Here is a 22,421-nt window from a genome sequence, read left to right as displayed (position 1 = left end):
GTTTCAGAAAGGCGGGGCATAGAGGAGAAACAATAATGTACAGTATGTGGAAAATAATGTGTTTTTTGAACCTTAAACCGCATAAACACATTTCATTACACCAAATACACAAAATAATGTTCTCTTTAGCAACATCATATGACCCCTTTAAGAGGGACACATTTGTTTGCATTTTGTTTTGTGTTTGTCAGCAGAAGAGATGCAGAAGTGATGTGGAATGTGTATCTGGAAACATCTGAAAAACCGTTAAAACACATCTTGTTTCCTTGTGTTATGGACTTTTTTTTTTCTCTTTCTGTCTAGTACAAGTATGTGTCTTATGATCGGGATCAGGTGGACCTGAAACCAGCCCAATTATTCACAGCTTCCTTAAGACAGGCTAAAATGGCTAGCTGTTCAGGAAAACCAACAACTATTTAATTTTGAATATTTGTCGTTTTACATTTCCCTAACATGACCAATATGTGCCTATATAAGTAAACTGCTGAGAGAGAGACAGGTGAAGAAAAACATGAGCAGTAGAGACCGAAAGCGAGAGAAAAGCAAGAGAAAGCTGTCTATCTACATTGAAAAAGAATCCACCGTGTTAGGTTTCTGTAGGAACACAGTGCTTTTGTGTTGCATGGCTGGCTCTCGCCAACACTAGTGTCTTACAGGCTGGCGAATTAAACGCACTGGCTCCCTCCAACCTCGCTTTTGCTCTCACACTAATCTTGCCGCATTACCTTCCAGGATCGCCGTGCTGTTTTAATATCTGTCACTACCTTCCTGGATTTTACGACTGTGCTTCCTCCCCTTTCATTTGTCCTCTTTTTGTTTGACTAGACTGTCTCACCCTTTTGTATAATTCTGTCCTTGTTTGATGGGAGAAATGAGAGTGATTTCAGGTCTGGTCTCTGCTCTATCTCCGGCTGTTTTTCTCGTCTGTGCCCAAGCTGTATTTTGGAGAATGCACCAACTCTTTCGCCGACAAGTTGGTGTAAACACACTGATTGCAGCGCTAACAGGTCTCGTGGTGCACCGCACCTGTGTTTAATTGGTAATGGCCTAGAAACAGGTTCGTCATTACAAAAGAGGCAATCTATTAGCCTTAATGAGGCCTGGCGGAGAGACGCATTGATTTTTGCTGCTGTAGTATGAACGCCTGTGATTACCGTCCCACTCAGAGAGAGCATAATGTAGCACTAGAAACAACCACCCCGGTCCTGCAAGGCCTGCTAGGGTCATGAACACGTTCATTATAAATATATAGTTTGTTTGGAAAAATGGAAGCGTAATTCAATTTTTCAAACTTAGCATCACCGCTATTTAAACAATAAGCTGCTGTTTCACTTATTGCCATGGATGATTACATTTAGACCGTGTCCTGTATACGTTAATGACATTCCGCTATGACAGGCGGTATTCAAAAACTGTGCAAAACATTCAGTATGCTGCTGACATTTCATGAAGGCCTCTTCTTGTTTTTTTTGGGGGGGGTTTTTGCACTTTATGTACTTGTATATTTCAAAGCAGCTATCTTGTCAAGATTCAAATCTTTGCCTTGTTATTATTGTAAAACCTGAAAGGCCGGAGCAGAACTAATTCGCTATGCCCTTGTTAGTGAAGGCCGTGAAATAGAGTGTTTGTACCTTGGAAAAGCTTCATAAAAATTGCATTCCACTATTTAAGCTGGGCTCTTGCCATTTTGATGTTTGCTTTTATGTCCAGGGGATATTATTTTGTTATTATTATCCAAAAAAAGACACACAAATTTAATATTTTATTTAAAAGTCAATTTCATTGAGGAGATTACTCAAATCAGCCTTATTCTTTTCAGTCTTGCCTGTCTCCACCTTGATGCATCTCTTAATTTACACTGGTTTACTCTATTCATTTGTCAGAGCCTTGCCGGGGATCTTTTCATGTTTTGCTCCTAGCTTGCGTTCCTTTCTTTTGCATGGTTATGGCATTTGTGTTTGTTATCTTCCAGACCACCTTTTTGAAAACCAAACCTTAAAAGCAATTACCTGCCGACATTTAATGTGCTCAAGCAAGGTGAATTTAATTTCGCCCTGACTGACTGAAAACCCTCAGATGGCAGCTGCCTTTTCGGTATCGCAATAAAAGCGCCGCATATTGTAATGAGAGCAAAAAGCATAAAGTATTCCTAGTGTGTTATTGGTCATTTTTATGGTGTTTGGCCATTTTGGTCCTAAACTGCAAATCCTTATGTGGAATTTCCTTTATTGGCCCTCATGAAGGTCAGCCAAAGATCTCCATGTCGGGGAAACTATCAAAGCCCATGCCTGAGCCTTTGGGGGTCCAGGGTAATAGCCCTCCTGACCAGGGGGAAAGAGAAACCCCTGATTGCCCAGCATTTTACAGAGCACATGTTTGTCATTAACACATCCTACTATGGTAGTTACAGATGTGATTAAAACAACCTGGAAACACAGGTGGGTCTTGGAGCCCCTGATTTGCAGGCTCTTTGTTCTGGTCTTGCTCACATTCTGTGACCGCTTGGGTTTTGGGGGGTTTGTTGCACTTGGGTTTGGATTGGGTGCAAGCACAAAGCTGCATTTTTCCCCCCGGTGAGGCTCACTCATCAATTTTAGCCCTGACCTTTGGGTATTTATTTCCCCCCTGCTCTTTCTCTTTTTTCTTCTTCCCTGTTTTCATCCGTTCCTTGGAACTTGGTATTTCATTTTGGAGGTCAGGAAATCTCATACGGTGAGTGGAGTGAATTGTCTGGGACTGAAGACACACTTTGAACGCAGCTCAGCGAGTGAGCGAATGAGTGAGATCAGTGGAATGCAAATGAACAAGTGAACAAGAATTTAAACAATGATATTCTGAAAATGATTTGGAGAGCTGAACTGTAACCTTAGAGGTTTGTTTAATGCTGTACAAACTGACTTATACACAGCTAGACAGAAAACAGAAGTGATTTAGCCATCATTTGCTTTCTGCATATTTCTCTGTTATTTTCCTTTTTAAGTACAAAAACCCAATCTTTCTTCCAACACCTGTTATCAGACCTCTAACATATCCAAAAACACCACAACACAAAGTGTTCACTGCTTACAAGTCATCTGCAGAACAGGCTTGTGCTCCATTCAGAATGCGTTTGGCTTTTTTTCAGTTTTTTTTTTTTACTTCATAATTTCATGTTCAATTCACTGTTACTTGTCTTTTCTTTGTAATTGTTTGTGAAATTTGGTAGCAATTTCTGAGTGAAAATGGTTTCTACACCATTTTTTTTTTCATTGAAACATTTTGTTAAGATGAAATTTAAATTTTGAGCTTTAAATGATTGTAAAAGTTTACAGACAGACAGGTTTGTATTTAACTATAAATGTAATTACATTATTTAATAAATTAACTTTTGATGACCAGGATGGAAAAAAACACTTCATTTCCCAGAATGCATTACCCTGTTGTGAATTTCTTTGAATTGCAATTCCATAAATTCCTCTTCCTGTCATTCCAATTCAACTTCCTGGTAAGGTGTGGCCAGTTCATTTCAAATTTGCACTGATGAACTGAAAGGGTGCAAAGTCTTTAATTCTGAAATCCCCCCCCAACCCTGGGGTAGAAGCAAGCAGGAGCAGTCTAGGCTCGCTTTCAGATTGATGTGTTTATAGTAAGCAGCATTTGAGGGGAATCGTGTCCTTTTATGGTCATTCTCCCATGCTTTGCAAATATGCACTAATGTGATGGCATCTCTCTAGCCTTTTCTCTCACTCTGTTGCTCTCTCTCGCTCCGATCCTGGTGATGAGGTACCAATGAGGGCTGCCAGTGTCAGGACGGTCCACCATCCTGTGACTCATCCACTTGTAATCTCGTGAAAGTGCCTTTTAAAATGTTCGCATGAATATGTGTGTGTTTCTGAAACCCTCAAAGGCCTCTGACAGAAGTTTGTTTTTACTTCGGACATGTTAAAGCCTCACTCAGGAGTGTTTAGGTTAGAGCGCTGCTGACTGCGGCCCTCGGTCCACTTAAAGCATGCTGTCCGGGAGTGTGTTTAAGAGGAGTTATCTGCATCTAACATATACAAACACGCATACAGACACACCGCAACTATCTTAATGTGGCTAATGCATCTGCTTTGCTATCAGACAAGAGCTGAAAGTGCTCAAGGCATCTTGTGTGGTTGCATAAGGACCATTTGTCCTCAAAGTAGACACAGCTCCCATATGGAAGACATGAAAATCAGTAGTCATTAAAAAATTGGTTAAACCTACACAAAAATTTCTGTTTGGTATAGTTCGGGCAAAATGTCATTGTTCACATCCTGTAAGCTTGACATTCTAACCTTGACATTACAAGACGAGTGGCAACTCCGTAAGGTTTTTCTGAAGTTATGTCCGAGTGTTCAAAAAAGACGCAAGGAGAAAATGTCATATTTCAAAGCTATTAATATGTGCGTAGCACGACAGGGAATGTATTAAGTCATGTTCCTTATTAAACCTCACTAATACCACATTATGTAGCATGTCATCAATTAAAATCAATCATTGGAGCTGGGGCATCATGAATTAAAGATGCGCTGAAGGTGGAAAGCACATGTCTGGATGATTGGTGTAGGCTTTTTTCTCGGCTGCATTCTGACTGGATCAGTGACCATAGTTCATTTGATCTTTGAGGTTGGTGTAGTCTCAGTGTGATGTACACATTTTTAAAGGGGTCATATGATGCTGCTAAAAAGAACATTATTTTGTGTATTTGGTGTAATGAAATGTGTTTATGCGGTTTAAGGTTAAAAAAACACATTATTTTCCATATACTGTACATTATTGTTTCTCCTCTATGCCCCGCCTTTCTGAAACGCGTCGATTTTTACAAAGCTCATCGGTCTGAAAAAGCGAGGTGTGCTGTGATTGTTCACAACGAAACAGCGTCACACACGGCGGCCTTGAGTGAGCAGAAGCCAGGGGCTCGCGCGAGGAATGGCCGGAGGGCTAGAGTGAGCAGAGGTGGCGGATTCGAAGGACGATAGTCTTTGCAACTTTACAGATCTTCTTTATGCACCAAGAGCTTGTAACACTCCAAAGAGAAAAGAAAAATTGAAATCGCATCATATGACCCCTTTAAAGCTTTTTGAACAAACTTGTAGCATGTCTGCCATTGTGATATTGTCTACATGTATGATATCATGAGTTGCTGGGTTTGGTTGTTAAAAAGGCTAGTCAGCCTTAACTGACTAACTTAACTGTTTTATTTATTTATTTACTTAATTATTTATTCATTTACTTATTATTATTCGTATTATTAGTAGTAGTAAGTAGTAATAGTAGTAGTAGTAGCATTAGTATTTTTTTTAATACATTTTCTTAGCATTTTGTAGCCAATAATAATGCTGAACAATGTATTTTTTTTATAGACCTAATGGTCTTTTACCTGTACCAAACAGTTTAATGTCCATTAAAGGTTAAAGTTTTCTTTTCTTTTTTGACTTTTGGGATTTACTTAAAACATAAATGGCTATTTGTCCTTAAACATATTTATTTGAATGAAAACAGGTGTTTTGTTAAAGTTGATCAATCTTTATGTGAGAAAAATCGCCTGCATAATGGTACAAATGTAAAAGTAGACGTTTATGTATAAAAACACATTAGCCAGTTAAAATAATGAGTAAAAAGGCAATTTATTTATAACATAATCAAATGTGTTCATCTGTGTTTTCCTTTATAAAGATTTACTTTGGTAACCATGGTGTCTGCCAAAACACCATAGACACTAATGTGATTGTTACTATTAATACAACTCTGGTAACTAGCTAGCCACCACTGTCTTAAAAATGTTTGTCTGAAATCTAAAATATGTTTGAAAAGGAATTAAACATTTGATTTCACTGTAAATCATAGATATTTATCATTTTAACGGCTCTTTTACCAATAATAGACATCGCAACCATTTGTTTTCCAAACTTTTCCAACTTTTTGGTGATCTGATCTGTTCAGCAAGCTCTCTGAAACTATATTACATTGAAAAATGAAATATGGCTGTTTTTAGGGTCATGTCCACCAGATGTTGATCAGATGTGTTTAAAATGACATTCAAAAGGGTCATTCTTGTGTCTAAAAACAGCCGTACGCAGCTCAAGAGTGATTGAAAAAAATTGAACTGCAGTATAGAAGTCTGAAGTCTGATAATTTTATGAAGTCTAAATAATTTTATGCACATTTAGTGTTAAGGGTTTGTTATAAAATATATATTTTTTCATTTGGAGTTATAGCATGTTGACACTCCAACTGCTACTTTAAAGTGAACCATCAGCATGATAAACTGAGAAATTCAAACTCTAAATTCAACCCCTTTAACGAACTGTTGCTAAAACATTGCTAGTCAACCTCACTATCCCTCATCGACACAGGTAGTTTACCTGTTAAATGCAGAGGTAAACTGGCTTTTCTTGGGGTTGTTGGGCAGATCTTCTTCTGTGTGTGGCTTTGATTAGACACACACGGTGAGGCCCCTAATCTGCCATTCATCTGCGCAGGAATTTCTCAGTTTCGGAGGGGCCTCTGAGAAAACTCTCAACGCAAACAAACAAAATATCAGCTTACCCTGCTTCGCAATATCCCCTCTCCAATCTGGGGACACTGAAGCAACACACTGTTTATTGTTTCAGAGTAAACTCTGCTGTTGCATTGCTGCCTTCCTAATTAGATTTTACCTGCTTGTTTTTCATTTTCCCCACCCTTGCTTTTTATTCTTTACTCTTAAAAAGGTGATGTTTTTGTGGACCACTGTAAACCACAGGGTGTTTGGTGGAACGAGATTTCCGAGAAGAGAACTCTGATGGGAATGCGACAGACATCTGAGAGTTGACTCTTTTATTGTTCTGTCAAAGATTTTTTTCAAATATGTTTACGATATTAAAAACTAAAGTGAGATAAAAGCTTCCGATGCTAGAGTTTGGGTAATGTCTGCAGCGCTTCCTTGCTTTCTCCTCCTTACTTTTTCAAACATACTCTGCCGTACCTCCAGGGATAACCGGAGTGTTTCTTTGTGGTTTGATTTACCCCAGTGTGGCCATGAGAATGCAGGCACTCCACAGTAAACCCCCAGGGTTGCCACCAGGCAGATCCACCTCTTCTCATTCACCTTAGGGGCCTGTCACCCTTTCCTGAGGGTTGCGATGCACCTCTCTTCATAGACACTAGGGTGAGGTATATTATCAGGTGGAGCCTGTCTACTCCCTGAATGTAGGGTTCACACCTCGCTTGTGTGTGCAGAGCTCGCTTTGGAGTCTTTTGGCAATGACCGTCTGATGTCGATCGCCTTGGGAAATTTTTGTGTTGTCAGTCACTATGTTTCCTTTCATCGACTTTCCCGAGCCACGGTCTGTCATTTTTTATGTTATTTTTTTTTACCCGCAACCAAATGTCGCCGAGTGCTAAGAAAGTGTCATGAAAAGTAGATAAAATTAAAACTTTTATAAATTTAAACATAAACATGCATCTCCTAAAACTTTTAGAAACCTTCAAGTGCCTCGGGATGAATTCTCCCAGGTACCTTGAACTCGTGAAGAGGTTTTCAAGTGTGCGTTTATAAGTGTGCGTTTTGTGAACTATGTTTGCGCTTCTTTTAATTTTCTCTGTTTTGGAAAAAGTAGACGGCTTGTCGCTAGGCTCGCTGACCTCACCCCATCACCCGTAAAGTCCTCTTATGGTATTGTATATGCAAGCAATGGCACTTTGTTTTCTTTCATAGACTTCATGCCTTACATGGAGGCACACAGTGGCTCCAGCCAGCGTTGTGTATCACGGGGGCACTTTTGTATTGTGAATGGGCTAGAATAAACTGTAGGAGGCACACCGGGGTCAGAGCTTTGCCATCAAATCCTTGGATATTTTGGATAGGATGTCAGCACTCTTTCAAACACGACATGTCAGTGTTTAGAAATGAAAAGTACACCACAACAAAAGGGGGAAACCTAATACACCATGCCCTGACACACATTTATTGGCTCGCTTCAAAGTGCACTTGTCATTCACTATCTAAAACAGGGCAATTTCTCTCTCCATCTCTGTCAAATAGTTGTGCCCCCATGAGCAAAAAAGTGCAGACAATATATTGGGGGGAAAAATGAGGGGATAGAAAATAGAGGATTTTCTTTTTTTCTTTCACTCCCCCTCCTCTGTTAACTCCACCCGCTCTTGCCCCCTGATCTCTCCACGCACTCATGGGGAATGTTTGGAGGCCTTGTTCATATTTTGTTTGCACAATGCATTCCTGCAGGCTCTTTATTTATGTCAATCTCCCCTTTGATCAGGGTCCGCTTACCCACTCGGTTCCTGTGAGTGAAAGAACCCACCTGTGAGGCAGCAGCCAGGGCTCTGGATTCTTGGGAAAGTTTACCGTCAATTAATATGGCTAAATTATTTCTTCACATGGCAAACTTCTTATGTAAGGTGATCCTGGCTGGTGACTGATTCTCTGACATCTGGGTTGGATATTCTGCACAGATGGTTCTACCTGCTCCGGGAGTCTCTTTTCATTCCGTTTTCCCTCTGTCCTTTCTTTCTCACTTGCTTTTTTTTGTGCGGGTGAAAGGAAGGCCACGGTTGAATGCTTGGGCAGAGTAATACAACCAGTAGGGAAGTGAAGGGGGCTGTTTTTCTATCTTTTATTGTTTTGTTGTAGCTTACACACAGATGAGACACACTAGTGTAGGGGTTTTCAAAATTTTCAATGCCAAGGACCCCCAGATATGACTACCTTGTTTAAAATAAATAAATAAAAATAAATAAATAAATAAAGTGAAAAAAGTGCTCTATATATTTGGAAATATTTACTTTAAGTCAAGTCAAGTCACCTTTATTTGTATAGCGTTTTATACAATACCGATTGTGTCAAAGCAGCTTTACAGTATCAAACAGGAAAATAGTTTGTCAATAATGCAAGAGGACAATAACAAAGAGTCATTTTTCAGCTAAAGTCAGTTCACTGGTGATTCAGTGATGTCGTCATCATCCAGTTCTGCTCTCTTCCAGTAGTGTCTGTGCAATCAGTCAAGCGTCCCCAACTAAGCAAGCCAGAGGCAACAGTGGCAAGGAACCAAAACTCCATCGGTGACAGAAATGGAGAAAAAACCTTGGGAGAAACCAGGCTCAGTCGGGCGGTTAGTTCTCCTCTGGCCAGATGAAACCAGCATGGTGTGGTTTAATTCCAGGCTGCAACACAGGTCAGATTGTGCAGAGGACTTTAAGTATTAAGTTACTTTTTATTTTTAAGTCATATTTACTTGTAAAGCGCTTTTCACAATAATTTCACAATATTTCATAATATCAATCCAAAGTAATGTTTTGAAAACAAAAACGTTAAATATGCATAATAATTATTTAGTTTACATGCTGACTTTGACAGTCCTATAAATTATTTTAGTAAAATATTCATCATTTTTCTCAATATTTTTAGTACACCTTTGCAGCCCTGAAAGGGTCCACAACCCCGTACTAGTGCATTTATGTGCAAAAATTGCCAAAATAAGGGAATGAGACAAAAAGTCTTGAATTGAATTCTGCTTTCGTTTCATTTTATCTGGCTTTGACCTGTTTGTCATGATCACTTTATTATCCTAAATTTATAGGTAGACCTACATTTAATGAATTACAAATCAAGTTTTCTTTCCCCCAGCAACAGGGCCAAGAGACCAATTGGATTGTCTTTTGTTTTTTAAATAACTTCAATATCTTGAGACTTTCTCAAGTTTTTTTCTTCAACTTGATTAACCTTTCTAATCAAGTAATGTGTGTGTTTTTTTTTTTTGGTCTGTTGGCAAACATTAAATAGATATGCGCAGTTTTAGACACTACTGGGTGTCTGTCCTGTTATCTGTTGCTGCAGTGAGACAGGAGCTCCGGACACGTTCTCATACAGAAGCCCTCCCCTCACATCTCGCCCTCAGCTATCCCAGAACCCCCTCAGGAGCGGTGGACTCACAAGTACCCCATATCCAAATAATTAATCCAAAGCAATTACTCACTGCCTTCATCCGTCTCTTAGCCTGCTAACAAAACATTTCTACGTATGTCCTCATCAGTTAACTTTAATTACGCCAACTACAATTTATCAGCCTCACATTAATGAAACATGCTGCACCAAGATACTCACAAAAATGTCCTATTTTCCCTCTTTTTTCTGTAATGAAGGAAAAAAATAATAATAATTAAGAAACCCAACAGTGAGGAGCCTCATGAGAGAGCCAGCAGGAGTTGTGAGATATCACTTTTTTTTCTCCTCTTCTTTGTTCTAATCAGGGAGCATAGTTACCGTCATCAACTTGTCTCCTTTATTCAGCACAAATGAAAACAAGCACATGAGACACTTTACGTTTTTGCAAAATTTTGCAAAGATTTAAATGACCTGTTTTGTAATCCTATTTTCATTTATTCATTTATTTTACCTGGACGTTAAAGATAATGTAAAATCTGAATTACTTTCATTTCTACAGCAATGATGTAAGTTTTGTTGTTGAATGCAGTGGGAGAACTTGACATGCACTCACTGTGTTAAGTAAAATTAGGCATCTGTCAGAATATAAAATGAGATTTGTGATTCCTAAGACAGCTGTAGAATGTGTAGAATAAGTTTGAGATAAAATGTTGTTAGAAAAATTTAATATGAATTACAGAGAGAGACGGAGAGATTGATGATAAATGTAAAAGAAAGAAAAGACCTTTTAGTATGCACTTATATGGAAGACTGAACACTAATCACATTTCATTATGCAAATATTACAATTAAATTTTAAATGGCAAACATTTTAAAAGTCAATAGGATATTCTCAAATTTACATGTACACAACAGAATTCTGTGTTCTCTATATCTAAAATAGCATTGCAAGTTATTTGAAATGGAACATTTTTAAATCAACAGATCTGACTAAGCCAAACTAAGATCACTGAGAGTAGCATATCTGCCACTATAATAGCTAGACCTTCTTTTTTTTTTTTTTTTACAGATATGATGTGAACATAGAAGAATGAATGATGTAAGCCTGAAATTTGTCACCAATTTGAACCCAACAGTTCTAAATATAAATAATTATTGTACACTTACCGTACTGACAGCAATTGTGGTTTCATCATAGATTTTTTATGTATTGGTTGAATATTTATTTTGTAATGAAAAATACTTCTCTGTGTTCTTTTAAAAAGTATAATCTTACATTTTGAACTTTATAAAACACTTTAACCAGTGCAACCAGAAATAGGACACCTATAACTGAGATTATCTCCAAAACAAAGACTGAATGGAATGTGCATTCTCAAGCAGTTGGAGCAATTAAATAATAAACTGTCAATTTTATTCATACCATTATAGCATCTCTTAGTATATCTTATCTTAGCATCTCCAGCTTTTGATCAGATGCATCTCCTCCATTCTTCAGTTCTGCATCCTCCATCAGCCAGAGAGGAGCAGAACGTGATCACATCGTGGTAAGATTCCTGTACTGGGATGTTGCAGCCAACCATTCTTGTTTGGGAGGGAGCTAGTGTTTGGAGGGGACTCATCCTTGCTTCCCCGGCCAAGGGCAGCCTGGGAGCAATTTGGCAGTGTAAATTGTTGCCACACATGGGGCCGGTTGCTGGCAGGGTCAGAAGCCCTTGATGTCACACCCTGTCATTTCAAATTAAGTTATGCAAAGCGAGGCAGCCGCTTAATTTTCTTGTAAGTTGGACCACGGGGCCCCTTGGGCATAATGAGCAGGAAGTTATAATTGGACTGAGCTGTTGATTGCGATAATTGCTACTGTCTGTACGAGGTAGCCCGGCCTGCTCTGATCAGCTTGTTACCAAGGCATGACAGCATGCTGCAATTCTGCCTGGACCAAATGAAGGAATACAGAAGGTGAGGAGGGTGAACGAGGAGTGAGACGTCTGAGGGGGTAGAAGTGCTGCTTTTGGAAGCATCTGTGTTGAGCGGGTTTAGATAGGTGCATTGGCCGTTCCTGCCCAGACCTTTTTTCTCTACAACAATGCTCTCCATCCCTCCCCCTCTGACCCTTTGACATCTGCCCACTTGTTGACCTTAATTCTGTGGTCTGTGAGAGTGAAAGGTCACTGGTCTTTGTTCTCTGCTGAAAGGTAGGAAAGGGCCATTAACACAATAAGGTCACTGGTCTTTGTTCTCTGCTGAAAGGTAGGAAAGGGCCATTAGTGTCCACAGATCCTCTGACATAACTATGGATTCACAATGCTTGAGATCCTAAAAAAACAGGATATATATTGGAGAATGTTTAGACTGATATGTTCTAGATGGGGTTCTTTTTTTAAGGGAAAGTTTGCTCAAATGTTGCTTATATTTATCTGTCCTTATGTCTTTCCAAACATGTATGACTTATAGGGACACAAAAGGTGCATACCTTAACTGTCAAGCTCCAAAATGTCTACCCATACAACATCTTTGTGTAAGAAACCGAACTGTTGTTGTTGTTTACTGAAAAGTCACTAACTCACCTCAGAATTTCTCATGCTAACTCCACTCCATTTCTATTTCAAATAAATGCTTTTATTTAGACATTTCAATTCATTAAAGAATCCAGAAAAAATATCACAGTTCCACAAAAATATTAAGCAGCACAACATTGATAATTAGAGATGCACCAATGTATCGGCCAATAATCGGTATCGGACGATAAAAGTAATTTATTTCACTATCGGCCATTGGCTGATTGTTCAAAATCAGCCAATGATGAGGGCCGATTATATCCTGTCAATCAAAAGGCGGCGGAAAAAGTGTCAGACTGCAACTCCAACTGTGTGTGAAGAAAATCTCTGTTGAATTTAGGGCTGTCAAAATTAATGTGACAATTACGTATTAACAGTTAAAAATAGCGACATTAAAGCAGGCTCTATTTGACGCTATGAATCACCCGTAGTTCAGGCCAGGGTTGCCAGATATGCAGTTTTTCTCTAAACCAAACATTATTTGTAGTGCACCTCCCATCCAATAATCGCAAAGAGCTTAGTGCTTTCTTACTTCTGATAAGAAACAAAGTCTCAGCTTTCGAATCCTGTACATTCTGTCACGAAATTCAAACAATGAATGCTATTTTGACGCTTTTAAATGTGACGTGACAGATCGCTGTAGCACCTCAGTTCAAGCAGCAGTGAGAGTCTCTTCCACTTTAATAAGTTATAGCACAAAATAAACATGAATAAATATCAGAAGGTATGTTGAAAGATACAGCATAGCTTACCAAAATGTATCATGTCTAATGTAATCGCTCAATCAGTGTTTCAACCGCAGAAAGATGCCAATAAAACAGATTGTGAACAGTATGTCACTTAACGTGGCATTTACCTCAGAAAAGTTATCCACTGTTCACAGTTCATTAGTTAGCCATAAAACAACACTAAAGAGGAGCTTTTTTACTTAGAATTATATATGTATGTTTGAATAAATCTGGCATTAAGACAGGTATTTATGAAGACATTTAAATTTTTATTTGAGTGTAATTATGATGTTTGAAAATAAATAGCAGTTGAATGCAATAGCTCTGTTGTTAATTTTAACTTTTAATATTATAGTAATGTGCCAAATGATGGGGTTCCCTGTGTAGTTAACAGCATCGGTTAGGAGAGATTTTTTTCGGTATCGGTATCGGCAGATTTCATTCTGAATAATCGGCTATCTGTATCGGTAGAGAAATTCAGTATCTGTGCATCTCTATTGATAATAACAACAATGTTTCTTTAGTACGAAATCAGCATATTAGAATGATTTCTGAAGGATCATGTGACACTGGAGACTGAAGTAATGGCTGCTTTACTTTCACAGGAATAAATTACATTGTAGAAAATATTACAATAGAAAATATCATTGTAATGATGTTTCACAATATTACTGTTTATTGTAGTTTTAATCAAATTAATGTAGTCTTAGTGAGCATAACAGACATTGAATAAAAATGTTCATATTTAGGTGAACTACTGCTTTAATGCTTCCACTGTTATGGCAGTGAATATAACATCCTTCAGTCTCTCCTTCAACATGGGTCTCACGGCTTGCACTACAACACATCAGTGAATCAAACTCTCATTACTTTCCTTGGATACTAAACAGCATTAGCCATTCTAGGTCATTAGACTTCAAAGGCAATGGGTGGATTATTTACTAAACTTCTGAAATCACATGGCATGGCTGCCTTGTCCTTCCAGATGAGCCTCTAATGAGATAAACACTAATTCAATCTGAACAAAATAGCAGAATCTTAAATATTTACTGTTCTTGTCTAGGAACCATACTTAATCCTGAGAACAATATTAGAAGGCACATATCTGAATCAACGGTAAAAGGATTTGCTTTCATTATTGTTTTGAATTATCACTCGGGTAAATTATTAATGGTTTGTTTGAAGATTTTCAGAGTTATAAACACAGAAATCTTTCACAAAGTGCATGAAATTGTAGTATTTTTCGTTGTCGTTCAACTTCATGAGCAAGAAACTTCATGTTTCATGTCATTTCCAGCATACACACATGAAGATAATGTCTGCCATGTTAATTGAAGGTCCTTTGAATGCTGTGATCTACTGAATGGCACCAAAACGTTCACAGAGTACAATCATACTCCAGGCGTCACAGATAGTTCCTCAAGAACAGAAGAACCAGATTTTTAATCAACCAGTCCCCCCATTCACCACGACCTGCCCTTTCACCACAAACCCATTTCAAAAGTCACTACCCATTGTGCTGGAGGGGTTTTTGAGAACCCGTTCCTCTTATTCCATTTTCAGGTACCAGCATCTCACTTCCATTCAGGTTCCTCTGAATGCAGCACTCGACACTATTCCTGCAGGGTCACGCAGAAGCAAGAAATCAGTGGGGAAATGTTTTCAGGTATTTATTTATTAATCATTTTAGCTCGCTCATCCCCGCTTTCATATGTCTGGAGTAAACACATACCCGATGACTCATGGCGATTAGGCCTATTCATGCCCATCTTCACAATCTCGAGTGGTGCTGTTCTTAAGAGGGAAGCATCAGGGGCAAGGGCTTCCTGTAAAAGCCAAATGTTACTTTTCATGGAAAGGGAATGATGATGAAGTAAAAAAAAAAAGAAAGAAAACAAGATGATTACCGCATATAGACATGTGCACCCTTGTCTTTTTGTTTAACTTTCCTCTATAATGTGTTTAAGACTGTTCCACTCATGGATCTGAAGAAGCACATACTCCGAGTTCTAATTGCCAGTGTTCATCAGGTTTTCCCCTTCGAGATGTGACTGCGGAGCGGCTAACGATGCACAGCTACAAAGGGAGAGCAGCGGCGGGGTTAACATGTCTCAGTGCTCTCCCTGGAAGCGGGATTTTTGGGGTTTAGACACACACTGAGAGAGAATAATGAGTATATGTTTCTAATCTGGGCCCCTAGGAGGTTGCAGCTCCCTTGTCTTTTCACACTGGTGGAAATCGTCAGGCTTCTCTTCGTTTTTTTTTTTTGTGTTTTTTTTCACAGGCTAATTTAGAGCCGTCTTTGATGCTTTCTCTCCGGAGCTTCTGTTTCAAATATCCAAATGCAAGGATTAGTGGGCTTTTGTGCTGTAAACCCCAATTTATCCTGTTTTCTTTCCCATTTTTTTTTTTTTTTTGCAGTCTTCCGACCCTAGAAACTGCAAACAATGACAGGCTGACAACCTCTGTGGTGTTTGTTATGTTTGTATGTATTTATTTGCACGTTCGTCTGTGTGTCTATTCTAGACATTTTCTGTGCTCATGCACACGGGACGCACGCGGTACAACTAGAGCAATTTAGGCATCATATCTTGTTTTAAGATTCATTACCAAGGATAATGTGAAATAATAAGGACTGAAGCGTATTCTCTCGGTGATATTACAAATCACTTTGTCAGGCAAAGCACTGTCACTTCTAAGTCTGGGTCTGATGAAAGAGAGGAATAAGGAGAAGACACATGCAGCATGCACCCGTCGTCTGCTAACTGAGCCACCTTTGACGACTTCCAGGACCCCGCCACAGATCCTTGGATGAAGCCTTCAGTGGAGCTGGCAGCTTATATGGCACTTTGCCCGTGCTTGCATCCCTCTGCCGACTTGTTGCATTGTCACAAATTATGTATTTAAATCCCCTTGTGTCATCCTGTCACAACACACCCTCATTCTCAGTGTCTCTGAGGTGACTGCAACAGGCGATGAGATGCTCTCCATGACTTCAAGAGGACCTAACTCAGATTAATCTTAGAGAGAAGCGGCAATTATTTAGACACCAGTCGCGCTGGAGACCTGAAGGGTCAGGTGACAAACGCAGAATGACCTCAGCTCACAGAAGCTGCTTGTGATTTAATACAAACTAAAAAATTAAGTGGTCATAAAATGAAGGCATTTTTTTACTTACATTTTTTTAATGCATTTTTATTATATTACATTACATAACATTATATATTTTTTTAATATTTTTTAATACCATGACTTAAAGTCTGCCTTATTTGAAACACTTCACTACTGAGGCTAAATAACTCGTATAACCTCATATTAGCTCATATTTCTTCTACGTTACTCTTTCCCTCCATTATTTTCCATATGTTTTGCTATTGCACTCTCTCTTCCCTTACGAAAAAGAAGTTTATTCAAGTGTGCTATTAGTATACTTCTTTTAAACTAAAAATAGGAAAGTATACTTTTTGTTGTAAACTAGTTGTGTACTTAAAGTTTACTACTGTTATACTTAAAAGTATACTTTTATATATTAGAAAGTGGGCCAATTTAGTCCCAAGGAGTATTGAAATAGTACACTTACAAGTATACTACTAGTACACTGATATTTGTATACTTACTACATAAAGTATACTTAAAAATATACTTGAACTTTACTTAAGTATACTTACTAAAATAAACTTGAAGTATACTACTTTTTGGTAAGGGTTACTGAAGACGACCTTTGACCTTGGTTTGTTGTGTTCAGATTCATTAATGTTTGTGGCTTCTGGTAACCTCACAGTGCTGAATGGCTTTATTTGGTGTGATTCTCTTCGTAATGTTTTGCTGTACTGACTGAAAAGGTCAGAGGGCCATATATTTGGAGATGAAGGCCATAGCGTGCAAACAATGCCACGATTCTCCCCCTGATAAAAAAGCACTCACCCACCTCTGCGTCACACAGTAACAGTAATGCACTGAATCATGAAGAAAATGTTAAGCAGCACAGCAGTTTTAATCAGTGCAGCTGTTTATTATTATTGATGATTAGTGAAAAAAATTCTTGAGCACCAAATCAGAATATTCAAATGATTCATGATGGATCATATGACACTAAAGACTGAAGTAATGCCTTTACCATCATAATTCAAAAATATTTATAACTCTTAATGACCCCAAAATTTGAATGGTATAGTGAATAAAAAAATGGCTACAGTGTGTAGCAGTGTTAGTAAATACTTAATCTTTTACTTATTGAAAAACTGCCCCCCCCCCCTTATTATTGTTTAAAATAAGTAAAACTTTATTGTTTAATATAAGTAAAACTTTTCCATAAGTTCCACTTCACGTGTCATATACGCTCTGCCTTTAGCATGTCATTGGTTGACAGTACTCTGCTCTTCAGCCTGACTGATCAAGGCCATCTCTCTCTCTGCGGCCTTTAAGGAGATCTCCTGCACCTGGCAGACCATGTCACATGAGTGTTATATGCTGACAGGTAAGGGAGATCAGGGCCGTTTTCTCTGTTCTTAGGTTGGCAGGTATAAGGAGCAGGTGACAGGTTACATGAAGAAAGGGAGACTAGTAGATCCATCATGACCTTACCCCTTCTCCCACAGCTAACCAAACTAACACAGACCTCTTAGAACGGGCGAAAAACATCCGACTCACTTTTACTCCCACCCCTGCTTACCCTTCCAACCAACAATTGTGTGCTTGTGTTTGCTGTTGCCTTGCTACCCGGATTAATTTTAGAGGCAGAAGGAAGGGGCAGGAGAAACAAAAAATAACTGTCATGCAAGTCGACAGGCAGTGATTAAGGTTTTAACTGATCATCCTCTCCCTGACAGCTAACCAGCTATTATCTTAAAAGAATCAAACGAATGTTCAAAGCCCTCGCCGGGCATGGAACATGAAAGGAGACGTCAGCCTCTGGCAGCTGACAAGCCAGGAGGAGAGCCAAGGAGTGCACGAGGAAGAGTGAGAAACCGAGAGAGCAAAGGAAAGACAAAGGAGGGAAGAGAGATCTTTATTTTCATTCTACTACAGGGAGTTTTGACAAACTGATCCCTGAGCCCGAACACTGATGTACTAGAGCAACACAACACAATGGCATGTTTATATTGTGGGAAATGGCACAGATCAAAGCAAAGAGCAGTAGAAAGAAGAGCAAAACTGCATATTTTTAAAATCAACTTCACATCGTGAGTTGCCTGAATGAAGAGTCGACTAGTGGGTCTTAGGGAAGCCTTGGATAATTAGGTTGGTTTTGGTCAGAGGGCCACAAGGGGGTCCATGAAAATAAAATGAGTGTAAAGAAATGTAATAATGACAATAATCCTGAAATAAGTAGAAATGTATTCTACTTATTCTACCAAATTTGACATTTGTTACTGTTTCATTCTGCCTGAAAACTCTGAAAAAATCATGAGATTTAATCATACAAATTCTCCACCAATGGCCCAAAATGTATGAATTGCCATGAGAGAGTGTGTTGGGATCTTCAACATTACCTGATACAGTTAAAGATATATTTTATATCACTGTCTATATTGTAATGCTAAAGTAATCCAGTTTTCATCCAAGTTGCAAATTTAATTTAAATGGAAAAAAAAAAATCTGAAAATAACAAGAGTGCGTGCAAATGTCTTTGGGGTGGTCAGTGGCATTGTTTGATTATCTAGGAGTTTATTTTGTGAATGTTTTTTGGTAAATCATTTATCCATTTCAAACAAGCATAATATGCTTTTTATGCTAATTTTAGAAATTTAGTTATAATTAAACAAATTCATATCCAGCATGTGATATTCCAAAATTGGCATACAAATATGTGGATGGAAAGCCAACTAGTGTGACATTTAGTATGACTGAAAAGTATTCAAATTGTTGTGTAATTGTTGTTCTGTAGAATTGACAGTAAATAGTTTTGAAATAGTTTGTCTCTGTCTATCATTAATATAGATTAATATAGAGCAATTTTGCTTCATGAATGGTAAATGTATTTGAATTTTATCCATTTATTACTAGATTAATAAAAATTACTATTATAATTAATATTACTAATACTACTGCTTCTATTTATGGCAGTGGCTCTCTAACTATTTCAATCATTAATTCAACTGTTTTATCTACTAATTCTGTGTACCACTAACACTCTTTCTCTGAGTCGCTATGCTCGACCCAAATGTTTATACTATAATTGAGATAAAAATTGGCTCCACTTTTCCAAAACTTTTTTTTTGATGTGCTGCAATGACAATCATGCCGCCAAACCTGGGGGAAATGAGCCCGGAGGGTATCCAGCGGTCCACTGATGCGTTTGAAGTGTTGAGAGGGGATTTAGAAAGAGACCAAGTCGCTATTTGTAGGAAGAATATAAATATGGAAAATAGTTCATTATAAGTTTGTGAAAGGAGCCGTAGATTACGCCATGTCCTCGCTTTAAGTTTGTGTTCTTAGACCCACTTTACTTAAATTTCTGAGAAAACTTTCTGAAGTAGTTGTAAGTGAAATAACACAATGATAAGAGGAAAAAGAGTTTTTGTTGTTCACTGCTTTGGTTTTGCAATAAGGCACTTTGAATTTGAGAGCAAAGATGCTCATAAGGTTAGAACGCCCACTGAACTAGCATAGAAATCACCAGTGAAAGAACACCGCTAGTTTTGAAAGCCAGTTCTTTTGCAGGTGCTGTTCATCTTGCTTGCATCTATCACAGTGACCGCAGGTCGAGCTTATTGTGGAGTATATAAGGTGACTCATCATAACAGCCCTGTTCATGCAGATGGAGAGCAGGCCTATCAGATTAGCACCAGGTTCAGCTCTTATAGCCTGCGGGTGCGATAGGATCAGCCTCAGCTGTGGCATTTACTGTTCTCTGTTAACCACTATTGTGTAATGAGAGACTCTCAACTTGCGCTAATGACATTTTAGCTGACATATCCAGAGCTTAATGTCCTTCACTTTGCCTGCGTCAACTTTGCTTCCATGCCAGGCACCAGATTGACACTTTGATATTTGTTCTGATGGAATCATTACTACAGTTGTGGTCAAAATTTTACATGCACTTTGCAGTATCTGCAAAATGTTAATTATTTTACCAAAATAAGAAGGATCATACAAAATGCATGTTATTTTTTTTAGTACTGACCTGAATAAGATATTTCACATAAAAAACATTTACATATAGTCCACAAGAGAATAGTATAATAATTGTTGAATATGGTATAATAATAGTATGTAGTATAATAATAATAGTTGAATTTATAAAAATGACCCCATTCAAAAGTTTACGCTTGATTCTTAATACTGTGTTGTTACCTGGATGATTCACAGCTGTTTTTTTTTTTTTGTGATGGTTGTTCATGAGTCCCTTGTTTGTCCTGAACAGTTAAACTGTTCCTTCAAGTCCCACAAATTCTTTGGTTTTCCAGCATCTTTTGCATTTTTGAACCCTTTCCAACAACGACTGATTTTGAGATACATCTTTTCAAACCGAGGACAACTGAGAGACTCATACTCAACTATTACCGAAGGTTCAAACGGTCACATTCCGTCAGCGGTCATGGGCGGGGCTTGTGCAACAATATTGTGCGTCATATTGTTAACGCTTGATTATAGACCAATTTGGTGCAAACAGTGATGACGTTTTTTGTGGGCGGAGCCTATCTGAAAATGACAGTTTTAAAGTAGCAGTCTACGGAAGCCATGGAATCAAAGAATTTAAAAAAAAGTAAGTTTGAGTTTATATTTCAAAATTTTGACTTTTTTCTCGCAATTCCGAGATTATATTTCACAATTCTGATAAGAAAAATCAACTGGTCATTCTCTCTTTTCCCCTCAGATCAGAATCATGAGTTTATAATCCCACACATTTGGCTTTTTTTCCCCCCTCAGAATTGACAAACTTGCAATTGTTGAGTTAAATTGAGTTATAAAGTCAGAACTAGGAGATATAAACTTGCATTTGCAAGGGAAAAAAAAGTCAGAATTGTGAGATAAAAGGTAACATTAAATGTTATAGGTTTAAATAGTAGGCTATTTCATGTTGTAACTGCAGGGCTAATACAAAATGTCCCCTATGAACTGCATATATGAATATTATGTAGACCTATTGTTTAAACCAAATTTATGCTTTAAAAGTAGGGTAATCATAGCTGATTTCATCCACAGTCTGTCCGTTTAAACGTCTGCGTTTAGCTTTAAATGGTGTCTCAAGTCGAACACCCCTCTTTACTCTCACATGTCACGTGACCGTGTAATCGCAGCCTCTGCGATTGAAAAATCGCGTTATTTCATATCGCGATATTATCGCAAATGCAATTAATCGTTCAGCCCTAGTGTCTTTGACTACAGTATTCTATAAAAATGATTTGCATTCTGATTCTGACATCCAAAGGCACAACAATAATTTTTTTTGTCTTATTCCATGGATTTTACCCGTTTCCCTCCACTTGTTCCCAGTGTTTTTCTGCCACCACAATGCGCTCGCAGCTGCAAGTGATGTAACTGTGACGTCTACTCCAAATAGGTCTATAGAGACTGTTTAGGTTTTTTGGGGATTAAAAAAAGTAGTGAATGGATTTTTATCATTGTAGGGTGGTTGTGTCCACACACTACTAAGACACATTATATGCAAACACCATGTAAAAGTAAATTTTGCATCCAATGTCCTCTTTAACAAGCGGATAAGAAAACCTGAATGCCGTTAATCCCGGACGTAACTGGCTTTCCTTAATGATTTATCTGTGCAACTGTGGGCAGGCCGTGGATGTGCTGCAGCAAATAACCGAAAGGTTTTCATTTTAAGTGTAAAAATTAATAGCCTGCAGGACTGCAGATATATAACCTATATATAGCCTTAAGAAATAATTTTCACCTCAACTTGCTCCTTCTATAGCTGTTTTTTGCCATTACACTACTCGGAGTGAGAAACATTAGCACAGGGGCAATGGCATTTAATCCTGCACACATCCGTAAATCAGTGTGGGGACAGGAGCCATGCTTTCTAATTGTCCTGTTAAGTGCTCCAGAGTGTGACATGTTAAACACCCGGTGTCCTTTACAACTGAGGATAACCTTGCAAGAGCTCTCAGTAGTAGCCACTATTTTCATTGGCCAGTACCTGCACAGAGATTTTGCCTTTGTCCTATTTGTTCTTTTACAAGTATTAGATTAGATTGTGTCTCATATGTGTGTGTGTGTGTGTATATATATATATATATATATATATATATATATTATGTATGTATGTGTGTGTGTGTACCCTATTTT

Source organism: Sinocyclocheilus rhinocerous, unplaced genomic scaffold (assembly GCF_001515625.1).
Source record: "Sinocyclocheilus rhinocerous isolate Xijiao unplaced genomic scaffold, SAMN03320098_v1.1 scaffold14, whole genome shotgun sequence".
Taxonomy (NCBI): domain Eukaryota; kingdom Metazoa; phylum Chordata; class Actinopteri; order Cypriniformes; family Cyprinidae; genus Sinocyclocheilus; species Sinocyclocheilus rhinocerous.
Note: the sequence above shows the minus strand (reverse complement) of the source record.